Here is a 17,580-nt window from a genome sequence, read left to right on the forward strand (position 1 = left end):
TAACGTTGAATGATGTATATTTCAACGTAGCCAAAGCTCTTCTCGATGCAACTATTTTGCCTTTATTTCCACTACGTTGCAAGAAGGATGCTAGTTAGTAGAAAGAAAGTAGTCGTTATTGTGGCATTTAGTTAAAAACGTCATGTGAGACTTTTTTAACAATAAATTGAAACTATGAATATTTTGAACAGATCATTAAAAAATCATATGATTGCCGACAAGGTTATATTTAATGAGAATAAATAAAGAACTTAAAAACTAAATTAACGTTCCTAGGAGCGTGAATTTCGCTGTACCAACAAATGCTTCCTTCCTGTCCAAAGCCAAGGGAAAGACAGACGGACTGAAATCAGTAGAACCAATGGTTGTAAAGCATGAGCCGCACCTGAAATAATAATGACTCGACTCGACTCTGATTTCGTCGAGTGATCTGCCAAAGATCAGAGGAAATACGCTAATTAATTCCCTTTTACGAATGCTGTCAGATTTGCGGTGTTCGCTAATAGTCGCGCAAATTCATTTGGTTCGCGGCATTCAAATGAAAGTAGGTAGAAAAAAATCGTTTTGAACATCATCATTGCATGAAAATCGAATGCATTTCCATGAACATGAAACTGGTAAAAGATAACATACAAGACTGACTACCGCCCGCTTGCAAATAGTCATTCATGCTTTTCTCTTAATAAAACTTAATAAATCGTGTGTGATTAAATTCTCTACTTATTAGTATTATCATCAGTTATTAATTATGATTGATTTATTACAATATATTGAAATTTTATTATAATAAAATGTAAATATTTTATCTTTTTTTTTTTATTACTTTTACTAATTATTATCATTCATTTCTATTTCTACTTATTCGTTCGTGTGATTATTTGGCCATCAAACGTTCAGAAAATAAAGTAAAATTTTTCTACCTTAAAATTAATAAAAAAAAGCGTAGTAAAATTCTTTACAATTTCAAGTCTACTTTATTATAAAACATTTATTAATAAAAGAAATTAAAAAATAATCGATTAAAATTTAATTCTCATCTATAAAATCAAATTGCAATATACGTGCATTTTTTTTGTACTAATTTTTATAAATAATAATGTTTAATTTACTATGCATTATTAAAATGGATATTGTTTAAATTTCAATATTTGTGTTTTCGCTAAAATAACATTTGTAAGTAACTACTGTAATTATCTGCAAAAGGATAAAAAGATTGTCGATAAAAGAGATCTCTTACTATCCTTATGCTGTTCATAATTTCTCTTATGAACATCTGTCGATGTATAAAATGTGATTAAAAATTTTTTTTTTAAATATCATCATGTATCACAATAATATGATAACTGAATTAAATATTTATATTGAATAAATTGTAGTATTATTACATATATATTATATATATTAAATAGTGGGGTAACTGATATTATTATAAGAAAGTAAGTGATACGAAAGAAGTTATTTAAAAAAATGATATTGCATTATTAGGCAAATTAATAGATTATTATAAAAATTAATTATGGCATATCTTATAACCATTATTTAATAATTATCATGAAAAATTTTAGCTGGTATTATTTGATCTATCAATTTGATTCGCAAAACCAAATCTAAATCAAATTACCTTAGAATAAATTATATTTATTCTATAAACATAATATGAACTTATTTAAATTTGCTTATCCCTTTTCTTTAAGCTAAAATATTAATTCCTATTAAATTCATTGATATATTACTATTTCATATATTCAAATAAATCTTATATTTGCAAAGTGAAAACGGTACTTTAAAACGTTTTCCCCCAGAGTTTTTATCAATGATAGAAAAAACACGCTTGCAAAATATTTATGTCACAAATCTTAACAGTCTATTCTTAGAGTTCAATATTTTTAAACATAAATATAAGTCATATATGCGAGTAGAATTCATTTATTAATTTATTATCATTTATTTATTTTAATAAGTTAATGTATTATTTATATTAAAAATCATGAATAATTAAAGAGTAGAATAGTATGATATTATATACTTTCTTTCAAATCTTAAATCGATTGTCTAAAATATAATACAAGGTAATCTTTACATGCTATATTTACAAAAATTTATATTATTACGGCCTAATTTAAAGTATGCGTTCAAATACACACGCACGCACACGCGCACACATGAATACACACACATAATACACCACACACACACACACACACACACACACGCGCGCGCGCGCGCGCATATATACGCATATATACACCACACACACACGCGCGCGCGCGCGCGCGCATATATACACATATATACACACATATACACATATATACACACGTATACACATACACATATATATAGGCATATACGCATATACATATACACATATATATAGGCATATACGCATATACATATACACATATATATAGGCATATACGCATATATACACATATACGCATATATACGCATATACATATACGCATATATACGCATATACATATACACATATATATAGGCATATACGCATATACATATACACATATATATAGGCATATACGCATATACGCATATAAACATATGCGCGCATACACACCTACAGACCTACAGACCTACAGACCTACACACACACACACACACACACACACACACACACACACACATGTGGGTGGGTGTATGAATGCATATTAAAATCATTTAAGGAAATTCCAAATTAGTAAATTTACTTAATTTATCATTTTTGTTTGTTTCTCAAACTTATCGATTTCTCCAAATAAAATCAGTAAGAATTATTTTGAATTAAAGTAAGTGTTAATAATATATAAGCCATTGTAATATTATTCATTATAATAAATGAATATAACATCAAATTATATGAGTCTTATTATATCAAATTATATCCAAAATCAAATTTTAATATGTGTTTGTAAGTATACGTAACACCTACGTAATATATTACAAAAATTTCTAATTTTGATTGAATGCAACTTTTGCAGTAATAAAACATGTCAATTAAATATTCTAAGCATATAGGTTCAAAGAAATTTTATATACTCCTGTCATTCAATAAGAAAATCTAAAAATTATATTTAAATATAAATTCGATTTACTGCATTTAAAATGGACAAATATTTTGTAAAAAATACAAATATATAAAAAGAAATAGTTCAAAATAAATTATTCTACACACCTCATTAAACTTTTATAATATTACTTTCTAAAATTTGATAATGGACATACAAAGTGAAGGTAATTAATAAAATGCTTATACACATATTTAATATATATTTATTTATTTATTTATCATATTTTTTAAACAGATTATTCTGTTTAAATTCAAAAAATTGAAATACATAGTTACAATAATAAATAATTTATAAGTGAATATGACGTGCGATTATGTAAAGAAATTTAAATTTTCTAAAACCAAAAGATAATTTAGAGAAAATACACATTTACTCTAATAACTGTTACAATAATGTTTATTGTTTAAAGCTGATAATTTGTTGAGATTCTTCATTTGCAAGCACATGGATTACATTTGCATTGTGTACCAGATGATTTACAGGTGCATTTATCTAAAAAGAAAATCAAGATGAATAATATATTTATAGATAATATTATTATAATAATATTTTTGTACAATAATCGTTAGTATTTACAATTAAAATTTGATATTTGTTTGTACTAATTCTTTCAAGACTTTTATATAAATAAGCTTATATACATTTGTAGGGCGTAAGATATTTATTCTAATACTTTTATAATGAAATATTAATATAATAAGATATAGAGTCAATATTATTAATTTATGAGTTATAATAGCGATTTCTTTCTACGTATCATAAAGTCAATTATTTCCTTTCATATTTCGAATCCTGCGAATAATATGCGTAAGGCTATTGTTTCAACATTAAACTTATAAAAAATTATATTATATCCCATCAATATTATAACGCTATTTTTATATTTTTATAACATCCGATTCTTAAAGTAAAATATGACAATAAATTACCTAATGCAATAAAAAACATTAATAAAACAATATTATTGATTTTTAATATACACAAATAATAGAGTATTTGAATACTATATTTGAAGAAAAATATTAGAAAACATTTTGCTAGATTATATTTAATTAAAGTGAAACTAAGCAATCAAATGAAAATTCATTGTCCCACAAAAATTTCACTTTGATGAGGGATTTATTGACTTAATCGTGCGCGAGTAAAATTTATTTTAGAAAGACGATATTCATAACAACTACTTCTCCGATTATAGTTAAAAAAAAAAAAAGGATGTATTAGAAAACATTTAATTAATTTTTTTTTTTTTTTTTTTTTTTTTTGTTTTAGATATAATCACGTATGATCTATAATAGAGTGGCAAGAAATTAATCTGACAAGTAATACTCGTAAAACATTTTTACGAGTATTTTTTTTAAAGATATTGCGTTAGTCAGATTGCACTAACAAATAATTTTTAAATATCTATAAGCATAAAATTCGAGACTTATTATAAAAAATCTTGAAAAATTACAGACACAACCTTAACACCCTATATTGTTAACAATGCATTAATTAATAATAATAATTAACTATATCTTCCTGCCGTATTTCATAAAGTTTAAGATTATTTTATTCATTTAATTCATTCACGCGTAAATCGACAATATAATAACGTTTGTTTACCTCCACAGTTTCCATCACTGCACTTGCAATTATCACCGCAATTGCAGCTTTGACATTTGTCTGAAACAGAAATATAAAACGAAAAAGTTAGTATAATATTACGAAATTCCGTGATTTAATGAACATTTGCCATGCAGACAATTTTAAATAATATATTGAATTTATTCCAATCTAGTTTCACTTGTAAATATTATCGTGGCTTTAATAAAAATTAACAACAAAAGTACTTCATAAGTGTCAAGATTATCTTAATGCATACTAGGTACGTGAGTTTTATTGTTTTTACTCTATTGAATCGCTTGATAATTGAATAATGAACATGACACAAATGTTGCTACTCTCAATTAAGCTTAATTATTAATTTAACTATTATTAGGTTCTTTTATTTTTTAGATTAGATTATCTTAGATTATGATATTTTATTTAACTTAATTGTTCTTCATTTTATCCGATGTGAAAGTGTATTATATTGGAAATTATTGAGTAAAAATATACAAATTATAGGATTGAGAATAGAATTATTGAATGAGTGATTAAGTAATAAGTATTAGGTACTGTAGAAATGAAATATTTATAGATTAAAGGCGTTCGAATGTAGTTTACTCCATAAATATTTGTTGAGTTTATCTTTTTTTCTGAAATTTTCAACTAACAAAATTAACGATCCAAATGTGGCTGGAAAATATAATTGAATGTGATTAAAAATAATGATGAAGTAACTATACAATAAAATCATAAAATATATACGTTGGGAAAATAATCTACTTCGTTTACACATCAATTACACTTGATTGTAAAGTGAAATAGGCCATGAATAAGTGAATATATATATATATATATATATATATATATATATATATATACGCGGGAATATGTGGTACATCAATTGTAATTAGATATAGCATTTCTCAAGCTCGATTCTTTTAGAAAATGACGTTCTCCCATATATAGTCAATTTACTTGCTGAACAATTTACTTTGACAATTTACTGCCAGAAACATTTGAATGATGTATCCGAAGAGCTCGTAATATCGCATCTGAGGATCACATGATTATGTGGATTATATTGAGTGATGTAATATAATTATAATATCTTTAAATGAAAAAATGTAAAAAAACTTTTGCATTCGCGGGTATTTTTTTTGCCAGGTAAACACACGACGACGCATGGAATTTCCAAGTTTTACTCGTGAATGTCTTCCCTCTTCCTTTTATTTATTATTTATTATTAATATTTTCTCCGTCCGTTTTTATCATCTACTTATTTGCATTCACAATATTATTGTCATCGCTATCCTCGTGTGCAGTTGGCAATTCCGTATGAAAGTAATATCAATTAAATTTCTTGGATTCTTTGACAACCCACATTTCACTACCCATTATTATACGTCAAATACTTTTGTTCGACTAAATTAACAATATACAGTATAGTAACAAAATAACAAGGACTTTTTCTTTAATAAGCAATTTACCAATTGCTTCATTATACTTGCTTACACTTTTCACTCTCTTTTTTAACACTTTTTTACAGTTTTATATTGAAATTTCGTATGTGTACATCACTTTTTCACAATTATTCGCGTAAAATATAATAACCGCAGTTTAGCATTTTTTAATTTTGACGTTAAATTTTAGCAATTAATAATATTATAATTACTAAAAATTGTACATTCCATATTAAAAGCGCATGCGTAATTTTTTATTGTAATTAGTTTCCCATATAAAAATGCCGTTAATATTAGATAATTAATAATGTATACAAACAATTTTTATTGCCTTTTTATGGTAACCTACCATTATTACGAAAAGTATATATAATAGGATTAAGAAAATTTTTGCAAACATAAAAATGCCCTTTCATAAAAATAGTTTAAATACTTTCTAAATTATCTTCAACAATTTCTTCTTCAAAATATATCAATTGTACCTATGACGTTTACTACGCGAGTAATTGTTATACCATTAGTACATCAATTACGGTTCATGTGGATAAATACACCTCTTATAATACAATACATCAAATTTCCTTGAAACACACGCATTCAATTACTCTTGGTAGTACAATGACCCGAAAGCGATTCTTTTATATTTCAATTTATTATAAGCAAATAAATAATTAGCATTTAAAATTCTTTAAACGAAAATCTAATCGTTTAATGACCAATTCTGTTTAAAGATTTGCTTTTTTTTTTTTTTTTTTTTTTTTTTTTTTTAATGATACGTAATTTCTTTCCTCCTTATAATTAATTATCATATTTGTTTTAAAAATATACTGAAATCAATTGATCTATTTCTAAGTGAATAATATTTTTAAGCAAAATGAATTTCTTTTTATTAAAACTGATAAATACTTCATTTTATCTTCGGCAAATAAAAAAAAAGAAATATATTTTCTTTACTTGTGTTTTATCTTAATTTATCGCTTGTTTTATTTGATTTTTGTATATTTAATTGAAGTTATAAATATTAAAATAATCCAAAAATTTCTGACTGTATATTTTTCTAGTTATAACTTCAATTAAATCACTTAGATAATATATCCTTATAATAGAAAGCACTACTAGAATTCTTTAACTAGGGAAATATCTCTTATACACACACGCGCACGCACGCACGCGCGCGCACACACACACATATTATTCGGTTAATTATGAATTTGAATTGTTTACATTAACGATTATATCCGATTATACAAGTCGGAATTAACAATGTACATACAATTAATTCATGAATCAATTGCTTAAAAAATTTTAGTAAAAGATCGTTGAAAATATGAATAAATTATTTATCGTTTGAGCGATTAAAATGGAATCTTGGAAGTAAAAATTCTACTGTATCCTTTACCTAAATTATCATCTAAATTAAAGGATTTTAAATAATATGTTTACAAATAATCGTACGGATTTACTGATAAAGACGCCTACTCAAAGATTACATCTCGCATCTTCATGCATTTGATAAGAAAAAAATCGCCCAAAAATGCAGAAAATTACTCGGTATGTTATTTTTATTCATAACCTCGGAAACGATTTGTTTTCATTCGATTTGAGACTTGTTTTTATCGCCGCATCACATTTTCTTCTATTTACCATGAGAAATAATCAAAAGACTAATGACTTCTTCGAAACTTCGTCATTACTTCACGTACCCGTGAATTTTAATACGTCAATTTAAAAACTACAGCCTGTAGGAAGTGCTTTTTCCCCTTAAGGCTGATGAACGATGGAGCACACGCGCCGTTGTGTAATTCCTTACTCTCCTATAAGGAGTGTAGCTCCTCCAGCTAGAGCTTACATTTATCCTGAAAAACAGGATACAATTGTAATTTTATGAATCAGCATGATCTCTTCCATGAGATATTTCGTAGAATAATGAAGTCAGCAGAGTTGTAATGAACAGGCTGCAATTAGCTGCAGACATCGAGACTAAATAATATACATCTAAGTTTGGGATTCCTCGGCTTAATCGACCGTACGTGATATGCACTATGGATCAAATAGATCTCAATGTAGATACGATGAACGTTGAATAAACTTGTAGCGGTGTGAACGACCGAGGATGCAGACGATCGCTTCAAAATGAGAAGCAACGGCAACTATTCCGATACAAGCAGACATTTATGGGATTTATGAAAAACTTGAAAAGTGATTTCTGATTATGTGACGTGAAATTTTTTTTTTATCAATTTAAATTATTTATTATTATATGTGCTATTTAGAATAATCGGAGGCTTTTAAGCATTACTCTGGCATTCTCAAGTCTACAAATCTAAAATCTAAAAATCTCAAACTCTAAAAATCATTTTATAATGCTTTTGTAATATTTACACTACTATTGTACTATATAATGATCCTAAATCATACCTAAATAGATCATTTTAAATTATCACTTGATATTCGCAGTATTTCAATAAAATTAAAATAATCAAAATTGTAAAGCTCTACATTGAAAAATATTGAATAAACAAATAGATGCTTAAGACTCGCTTCATTCTTCATAATTATATTATTGTATTTATTTACCAGATTATTATAAAAATAATTTAAATTATTATAAATGTCACTAGATTTAACAGATTTTTCCTAATAATATTCAACCTACGTAAGTAGTCAAAGTTATCTAAGATTTCATGTATTCTCCCATGTGATAACAAAAGACTTTTAAGTCATACTGATTACAAACACGAGGATATTTGCATTAAAATTTTAAGCTACGCCATATATTGTTTAAAATTAACATATGTGTTGATGTACTTGTAAAAGAGAATAAGTAATGTAAAGTTGAAAAGAAACAGAAGGGAATATCATTAACCTGGGTAAGTAATTTGCAGTTGTAGATAAATAATAGTGAAAATCCATATTGTTTTTTATTTTAAAGAAAGAAAATTCAAATTCCTCTTTTAATTTCACGTACAAAAAAGATGAATTTTATTCAAATAATTGTATAATTTAAGAATGAAATTCCGGAATGAGCTTATGGCTGATTCTTCATTACAATTTCATTCATCGTTTATTACAATTTTGTCACAATAAAAAATTATTATAATACCTATATATATATATATATATATATATATATATATACCTCAAAAGCAAAAATAAACTGAAGTAAAGAAATATGTTACGAGCTTCTGTATCCTGGTGTTTGTTATTATACATAATCAATGCAATAAGAAATCAATTGAGCAACTTGATCAATCTTAATGGGAGTACGATTCTTTAAAATTTATGCTACTCTATGTTTGGAAGGAGTCGAAGGGGAAAAAAGTGAAAAATATAAACATTCGCAAATATTAATAAAAAGTCGCATGAATCTAACGAAAAAGAAAAGAAAGAAATTAATTTACAGCTTGAACTGCTCTTCTATCTATTGTATTTGTTTAGAATATTTGAGAAGAGAAAAGTATTTTATATAAAAAAAAAAAAAAAAAAAAAAAAAAAAAAACCAAAATTATAGGAATCACCGGATCTTGAAAGCAAAATGAATATCCCTGCATAATTTCAAAATCTTTTGGTTCGTAAGCAATTGCCTTTTATATGCTCGATGCGGAAATTTCAATTTGACTTTCGAAACTCTCAAATGGAAATTTCAATGACAATTGCAAACTAATCGAGTATCGACACCATTTAAGTCGCCACTATTGCACTCGGTGCCATCAAATATACGCTCAACCAGCCCAATACATACCTACAGATTATTAAAGTACAGATACACCTACATACAGATAAAGTACCTACATACAGATAAAGTATCTACATACAGATAAAGTACCTACATACAGATAAAGTACCTACATACAGATAAAGTACCTACATACAGATAAAGTACCTACAATAATTAAAGTACAGATAATAGGGCTAATCGGCAGACTCACCCTTGCACTTGTCGCAGTTGGGTCCCGGCATCTTGTCTGACACTGTCTGATAATGTCCTGACTCTTTCTTTATCTTTTTCTATCTTATAATCTGTCTGCTCTAACTGCTCGTACTGCTCCTGCAACTGATTATGACTTACTCGAGGTGCTCCGCCTCGACTCGTCAATTTATCGATCGTCCCGTCGTTGCCCCCCCCCCCCCCCCGCTTCCACCAACGCTTCCCCCGCCAACACTACCACCCCCGCCAGATAACGCGCCCCTTCTCCGTCGCTCCAGCGTTTCTCTTATCCGTGGCCACTATGTCCTCGTGCTTTTTTTTCTGCGACGTCACAGCGCGACTCAAGGAAGCTCCGTCCACTTTCAGCTCCATGTGGGATTTTATCGTTTCCTATGCATCCTCGTTTTAAAAAAATAGTTAGATCCGCGCTTTGATAAAGGAAAAGGAAACCTCGGATATTTTAAGGTGCCAGTATGGTGGATCTGTCAGCTCAGCGCTAACGCACTTCCTCGCTCGAATTACAAATTGTCGGGAACGTCAAAGCGTCATTATAATGCAAAATAACGAGATATGGTGGATGCCTATTCTGTCGTACGTTGATCATTACGGTAATTCTAGTATCCCTTTGGTTTTGCACGGAAATATTAGATTATCCGAACAATGGCTATAACAGCTTGCTGTCGTTATAATCAATATTGATCATTTATTTGAAATAATATTCAATCGATAGAATACTAATTGGATTAATTGAGCAAATGGTTTTCGCACCATCCATAATCACTAATTTTAGTAAATAAAGCACAATTTTTTTTTTAAGCATTCGAATATTATAATGACTCGCTTTGAGCTTTGTAATTCTCATCCATTGCATGAAAATATTTGAATTTTGAATTTTAATCCATTAAAACTTTGATAATACGTTCTATGAATTAGTTTATTGGTTAAAATTATAATATCGAATTTTTTAATCTTTTGAACGACGACACTCAATGTTAAATATTGGAGAACGTTCATTTTTTCCTTCCCACAGCTTATAATAAAATAAATAACTTTAATTTTCCAATTTTACATAAATATCCTTTCATTTTTTCATTATTTTCGTATGAACAATTTTTAGGCATTGATATCTATAGAGTTAGGTGATGATGCAACTAAATATAAATAATAAAAATTATGACACTTGTGCACTACCAGCAAAAATAATGAACGCGAAGATAATAAAAGCTCGTTAATCAGAAAAATTTATTTTCAAAATATAATTTATTTCATATTTAATTTATTATAACATATGATTTTATTAAAATACTATTTTTTCGTAATAAATTTTATGCATCGAGAATTCGACCTACAAGTTTTTGTACGATTAAATACAAATATCAACCTTCATTCCGAGAAAACGTTGTCATTGCCTCATTGAGTACATTTATTTTATTGGACGCAAGTGACATTATTTCGAAATAACTCATAATTTCAGTGAAATGAAAATTCATTTCTATACAAAAATTTGAGTTTTACATAGTTTTAAGAGCACATCTATTTAAAACTAAGGAGTAAAATTTACCAATTATGTATTTTCAATTAATTTAGGTCCAATTATAAAGAAATATTGTTATATACAAGGCTTATCAAACATATTAAAACTTAAAAATGTCAATATTGTATAATTAACGCCAAATCAACAATGTCTACGTTCATTTAAAAATATTCGAATAAAGCATATATTATGGATGTTCCATATTTGTAAATTTTCTTCAATTATTTATATTATACGTATAATCTTATTTATAACAACATATTCTTACACCCACAATTAAACAATGCTAATATTAATTTAAAATACTATTAATATAGGATAAAAAAACTATTACGTAATATTATTTGCAAATTATTTTGTATTTGATAAGCATGATGGATATAATTTGTAAATAATGAAACTTTATGAAGTATATAAAGTAGTTGTATATGTTTATTAATATATATATATAAACATACTTTATAATAAATCATAGTAGAAACGCATTTGTAATAATGCCAATAGACGTACATCGCGATATTATTTTATAATTATTTGAAAGAATAAGAATATCCCTTTATATTATATTATACGCTTTATATTCGCTTTATATACGCTTTATATAATTCCATTATACACTAAAATATATAGGTGTTATTTATAAAATTTATATGTATTTTTAATGTTTTATTAAATTCATATTGTTTTCACGTTTATGCTATTAATTTCAATTTATACAAAACAATGATATTTAAAATAAATATCATTATTCAGAAAAGGATATTGAATAAAAAACATAGATTAAATTAGAAATATATTATGAAAATATGTATTTTTTCTTTCTTTTAAAATAATATTTTTCGATTTTGTTTTCAACCAAAGCCATCGCTCGATCATTATCAACTAAACATTTTCCTGCGGCTTCGTTATTTGCCTTTCTTTATTGTCTCGGATTGTCCATTTTTCCCTCGGATACAAAGTTTACATTCATAAATTAAAAAAAAAAAAAAACAAACAAAAACCGTATTACATTCTCATATTGCTGAATTACCAACGATTCTTCAATCTTCTTCAATTGCTCCTCAATTGGTAATACCCATTTTGGTAACATTTTCCTATACATCTCATATATATGAGAAAAGTCTTACTCTATTACTTTACTACTCTACTACAAGTTTAACTTACTAATTATCTGAATGTATTTAAATGTTTTATTCCCTTGTTAAAAACTAACAGGATTGATTAATTAAGTACAATCAATCAATATTAATTGAGAAGCGTTCGATGTTAAAGTAATATTTTGTCAGATATTACGAAACTCTAATTGAAATTGACCAATGGAATAATCTCTTGTAATTCGAACTTTTAATTCTGTAGTATTGCAGAGAGGAATTTTGTAAATTGAAAATCACAATACGGATATATTAAATAAAAATAGAAACTTTATTTCAATATTCAATAAAAAAATAAAATAGAATTTTTATTTCAATAAATACTTTTCAATTAATACAGTAAAGGAATTGATAATAAAAAATTAAAAAATTAAAAAACTATTATTTCTATGTTTTCTATTGTATAATAGAATGTAATGTATTAATAAACTATGATAATCTATTGTAATTATAAATTTAATTTTTGATTTTTCAATAATTAACATTAATAATTAAAATTATCAAACTATATTTCAATTACTTTTATAATTAGCTATACATATGATTAGCTAATGATAGATTTGTGTAAAAAATTATTTTGAGATGTCCTTACAAAAAGAAATTTCGACTAAATCTTATATCAATCGCATGTTATTTTTCATTAATTTTTCAAACATTAATTAAGGACACGTGACTTTCAAAATTACTATTGCATAATTAAAAAAAAAAAAAAAAAAAAAAAAAAAAAAAAATATATATATAATACGTTCTTGCTGCCAATGATCATACAAAATTATTCTAAATCTTGATGCTGAATCGGTAAAGTTTTTTTATGACGATTCTGTAATTTTATCTTAATTGATGTAACAGTTAGCAATGATGTTGGCTTCCATTAGCTAAACACATAATCATAATTTCCTTAACTTATTTCAAACAAAATCATCATAGTTCTCTTAGAAAGCTAAGACTATTCTTTCTTCAAAAGTTAATAATATTTTGCCGGAAGATTGTTTCAGGCTCGCATTTCTTCCACTTAATGCTTTCTTCTTTTATTATTTTTTTTTTTTTTTTTTTTTATATATAGCCAACTTCCTGTCCATCTATAAATGTTATAAAAATACTATTAATAATAAAACAATCTTTCTATTTATAAATAATGTGATGACTTTTGAATGAACAAATGTATAAATAAAATAATAAAATCGTCATGCTTATCAAAGCTATAAGATTATTATTAGATTTGCAATTCATTAGTTTTATACAATCATTTTATTTAATATCATATCAAATAAATCTGCCCTACTCAGAGTAGATACAAAAAATGGAATCGTAACTGTGCGTTAGTGTGCGTATATAATCGTTTTTGAAAGTCCAAGCGCAAGGCCAAGGAAACTAGTAAAAGCGTTCGATTTTTATTTAATTTAGAGCACGTAAATAAAAAGCTAAAATTTTTGCTTCATTTTTACCTTTTTTTTTTTTTTTTTTTTTTTTTTTTTTTTTTTAATATTAGTATTAACTTGTTTCATGGCCCCTTTGGATTTCTTTGACTTTACAAACTTATTGTTATTATTATTATTAGATTTCTCTTCTCAATGTACAAAGATATCTCTGATTCCTGTTCATAAAGCTTAAAATGTAAACTTTTATTTTAAATTGAATTTTTTATTGAAAAATAGAATAATGAGAAGGAATATCGTAAATAAGATTTATTTTATTTTTGTAATAAATTATATAAAATCGATAATTCATTATTACAATACTTGTATACATCACAATATTAAATATACATTACAATACAAAACATATATTATTAATAAATATTTACAATATAGTGCTTATTTTATTCGTCAAATAATTTTTTCAATAATACTTAATTATTATATTGAATATAAAGGATATTTTTGATGAAAATTAATAAATTTATTTACAATTATAAATAAACTAAAAGATTTTAAAAATCTTTTAACGATAACTGTTTAACTTTTTGACAATACACTGATATATAAATTTCTCCAATCAAATTCTAATAATTAACTTATTATAAATTACATTTTATAAATATTAATTATTTGAAACAAACTTTACATTATTACATTATTATTTATACGAAATAATGAAATATCGTTTATTTTCAAGTTTATTTTCATTTTTAGTATAATGTAATTATTAATTATCCTAAAAACAATCATATGCGATACAAATTATTTAAATGATTACATTCTTCAAAAGTGTGTAAATAAAAGTTACAAAAATTTTTTTTTTTTATTTTATTATATTGTACAATTAATTTTTACACACACACACACGCACACGCACACACACACACGCACACACACATATATATATATATATATATATATAGAGGTTATTATGATTTATATATTTTATAATAATTTATAATATTTTCAGAAGGTTCATTAAAAATAATTAACTCAAAATTTAAAAGTTTTAGCATATAATATATAATAAGCAAATCGCATGAAAATATAATAGTGATAAATATAGGAATTAGACAGGAATTAATAAGAAAAAAATTTTTAATACAATAATATGAAAATTCGAAACACAGTAAACAATTGTTCGATGCATACAAATGTATAAAATTTAGCAAAAGACAATAGAGTAATGCTAGTACTATTAGTATATAATTATCTAAAATATAAACCATTTTCAAATGAGCAATATTTATAGTTAAATTGTTTATTTTATTCACTACAACAAGCACTCGTAGATTGTTCGCATTTATCCGACAGTGTTTGCCCCGAGCATTTTCTGCAACAGTCGCAGCCACCTCTACATCTGCAAGTCTTTTTCTTATCTGAACAGAAATATTTTTTCAAATTAAAACTAATTCACATTAGAAGAATTAACAATTTCCATTCGATCATTAACCTTTGCACGCCTTACAGCATTTACATCCTCCAGCAGATCCAGCAACCTCAAATGTGATGCTATAAGATTGATCTGCGACATCTGACCTTGAAGGCTTACAATTACACTTTGTTACCGTACTGTTTCTCGAAATTAGCAATTTTATAAGACAAGAATTATCCTTGGACTGCGCGTCGTCTTCATCATCCCGGGAGCACTTGGGACAACACTTACATTCTCCTTGGCATTCGCACGATATTGATTTATCTGAAATAAAATTTATTGAAAAAGATGAAAATATTTTAATATATGCAGCTACTTCCTTTTATTTTATTTCAAATAATATTTTACCGTCACATGCTACGCAACATTTGCAATTCTCGCCACATTTACAAGGCACTGATTTATCTAGAATGAAAAAGATTTTATATTAAATCCTTCGACATCAATGATATCTTGCACATTTTATTGAATTTTAGAATTTATAAATAATATACCTCCAAATGTTGTAGAGCATTTACAATTTTCCCCGACATCGACGTCGCCAGAATAATGCTTTTTCTTTTCATTGCAGACACAGCAGCATTTGCATACTCCTTGGCATTTACAAACTTTGGATTCGGCTAACAAATAATTAAATCAAAATATATTAAGTAACTACATGAAAATATATTAATATTCTCGACAAGTCTATTCTTATAATTATTTGACTAATAATTACATCCACACGCATCACAGCATTTGCAATCTCCAGTACAGCAACAATTTTTTTTCTCAAGTGTAGAAGAGCAGCCACGGTTTTCATCTACAAATCAAGAGAGAGAGAGAGAGAGAGAGAGAGAGAGAGAGAGAGAGAAATTAATATTGAATATTCAAATATATCTTAAGCAACGCTTTAAAATGAACGAAATTAAAATAATTATTAATTAATGATTATTGAATTAAGTGAATTTGAATATTTTTTTTATTTTTTTTTTTTTTTTTTGGTTTTTTTTTTAATTTCTTAAAAATTCTTTAAAACTTTCAAAAATAATTAATAATAACAAACCTCCGACAGTTACAAGCCACTTGCAATTTCGATTTCCTTTCAATATTTTAATAATAATGGAGCAACCATTAACATCCACGGACTTATCAGATCTTTCTTCGGTAGCGCAGCACTTTAAACTATCGTTATCTTTATCAGTTTCAGCTTTTACGCACGGACCTTTATTATCTTCAGCAGTATTGGATATCTTACAGCAAGAACAACACTGGCAATTATCTTTGCATTCGCACTTAGCAACTCTACCTGAAACATTATTATTATATTTCTTAATAAATATTAACCAAATGATACTTAGTATATAAAGCAGGTGCGACATTAATGTCGTTTTTTTTTTTTTTTTTTTTTTTTTTTTTTTTTTTTATTGCATTATTATTACCATTACAAACGTAAATGCTATATCGATTAGCATTGTAAGTTATAACAAGTAATCAAACATTTATGAAATATCTAAAGAAAAATGTCAAGGAATCACGACTTGATTTTCGTGCATTCATCCGTAGCGAATATCTATCTTCATAAACAAACTGTATTTTTCAAATTCTTAATTAATCAGGGTTTTATCGAGCGCTACAATATCGGCCCAATTACAATAACTCGAGAGGATGAATTGATATTTTTTAAATTGAACTGATATCACTATGGAGAATTTTAGGTAAAGGATATTCGAGGAGCCGATAGAGGTTGTATAAACGGATATTTGATGGGAAATAATAAACGTCCTTAGATTGCAAGTTTTCACTTGCCGGAAAATCCTTTGATGAATATAACAATTTCACCTACGAGCTTTATGTGCAACCTTTGACGAAAATTTAAAAATTTCTTTTAGTTATTTTTATATCGAAATAACAGTTCATTACAACGACCAATAAATTTCTGAATTGACATTTTTCAATATCGTAATTACAGACGAAAAATTTGATTATATGCCAAGAATTAAATTATTTATGAATGTTT

General features: G+C 26.3%; 1 long non-coding RNA gene across 1 annotated transcript; it reads right to left on the reverse strand.

Annotated features, from left to right (window-relative positions):
• Window positions 1-3,410: 3,410 nt before the first annotated feature.
• LOC105359194 (uncharacterized) lies at window positions 3,411-10,186 on the reverse strand. The gene is made up of 3 exons (XR_912762.1): window positions 10,045-10,186; window positions 4,671-4,730; window positions 3,411-3,557 (listed from the first exon to the last, which is right to left on the reverse strand). It is a non-coding gene; the product is annotated as an uncharacterized LOC105359194 (long non-coding RNA).
• Window positions 10,187-17,580: the final 7,394 nt, after the last annotated feature.

Source organism: Ceratosolen solmsi, unplaced genomic scaffold (genome assembly GCF_000503995.2).
Source record: "Ceratosolen solmsi marchali unplaced genomic scaffold, CerSol_1.0 scaffold11, whole genome shotgun sequence".
Taxonomy (NCBI): domain Eukaryota; kingdom Metazoa; phylum Arthropoda; class Insecta; order Hymenoptera; family Agaonidae; genus Ceratosolen; species Ceratosolen solmsi.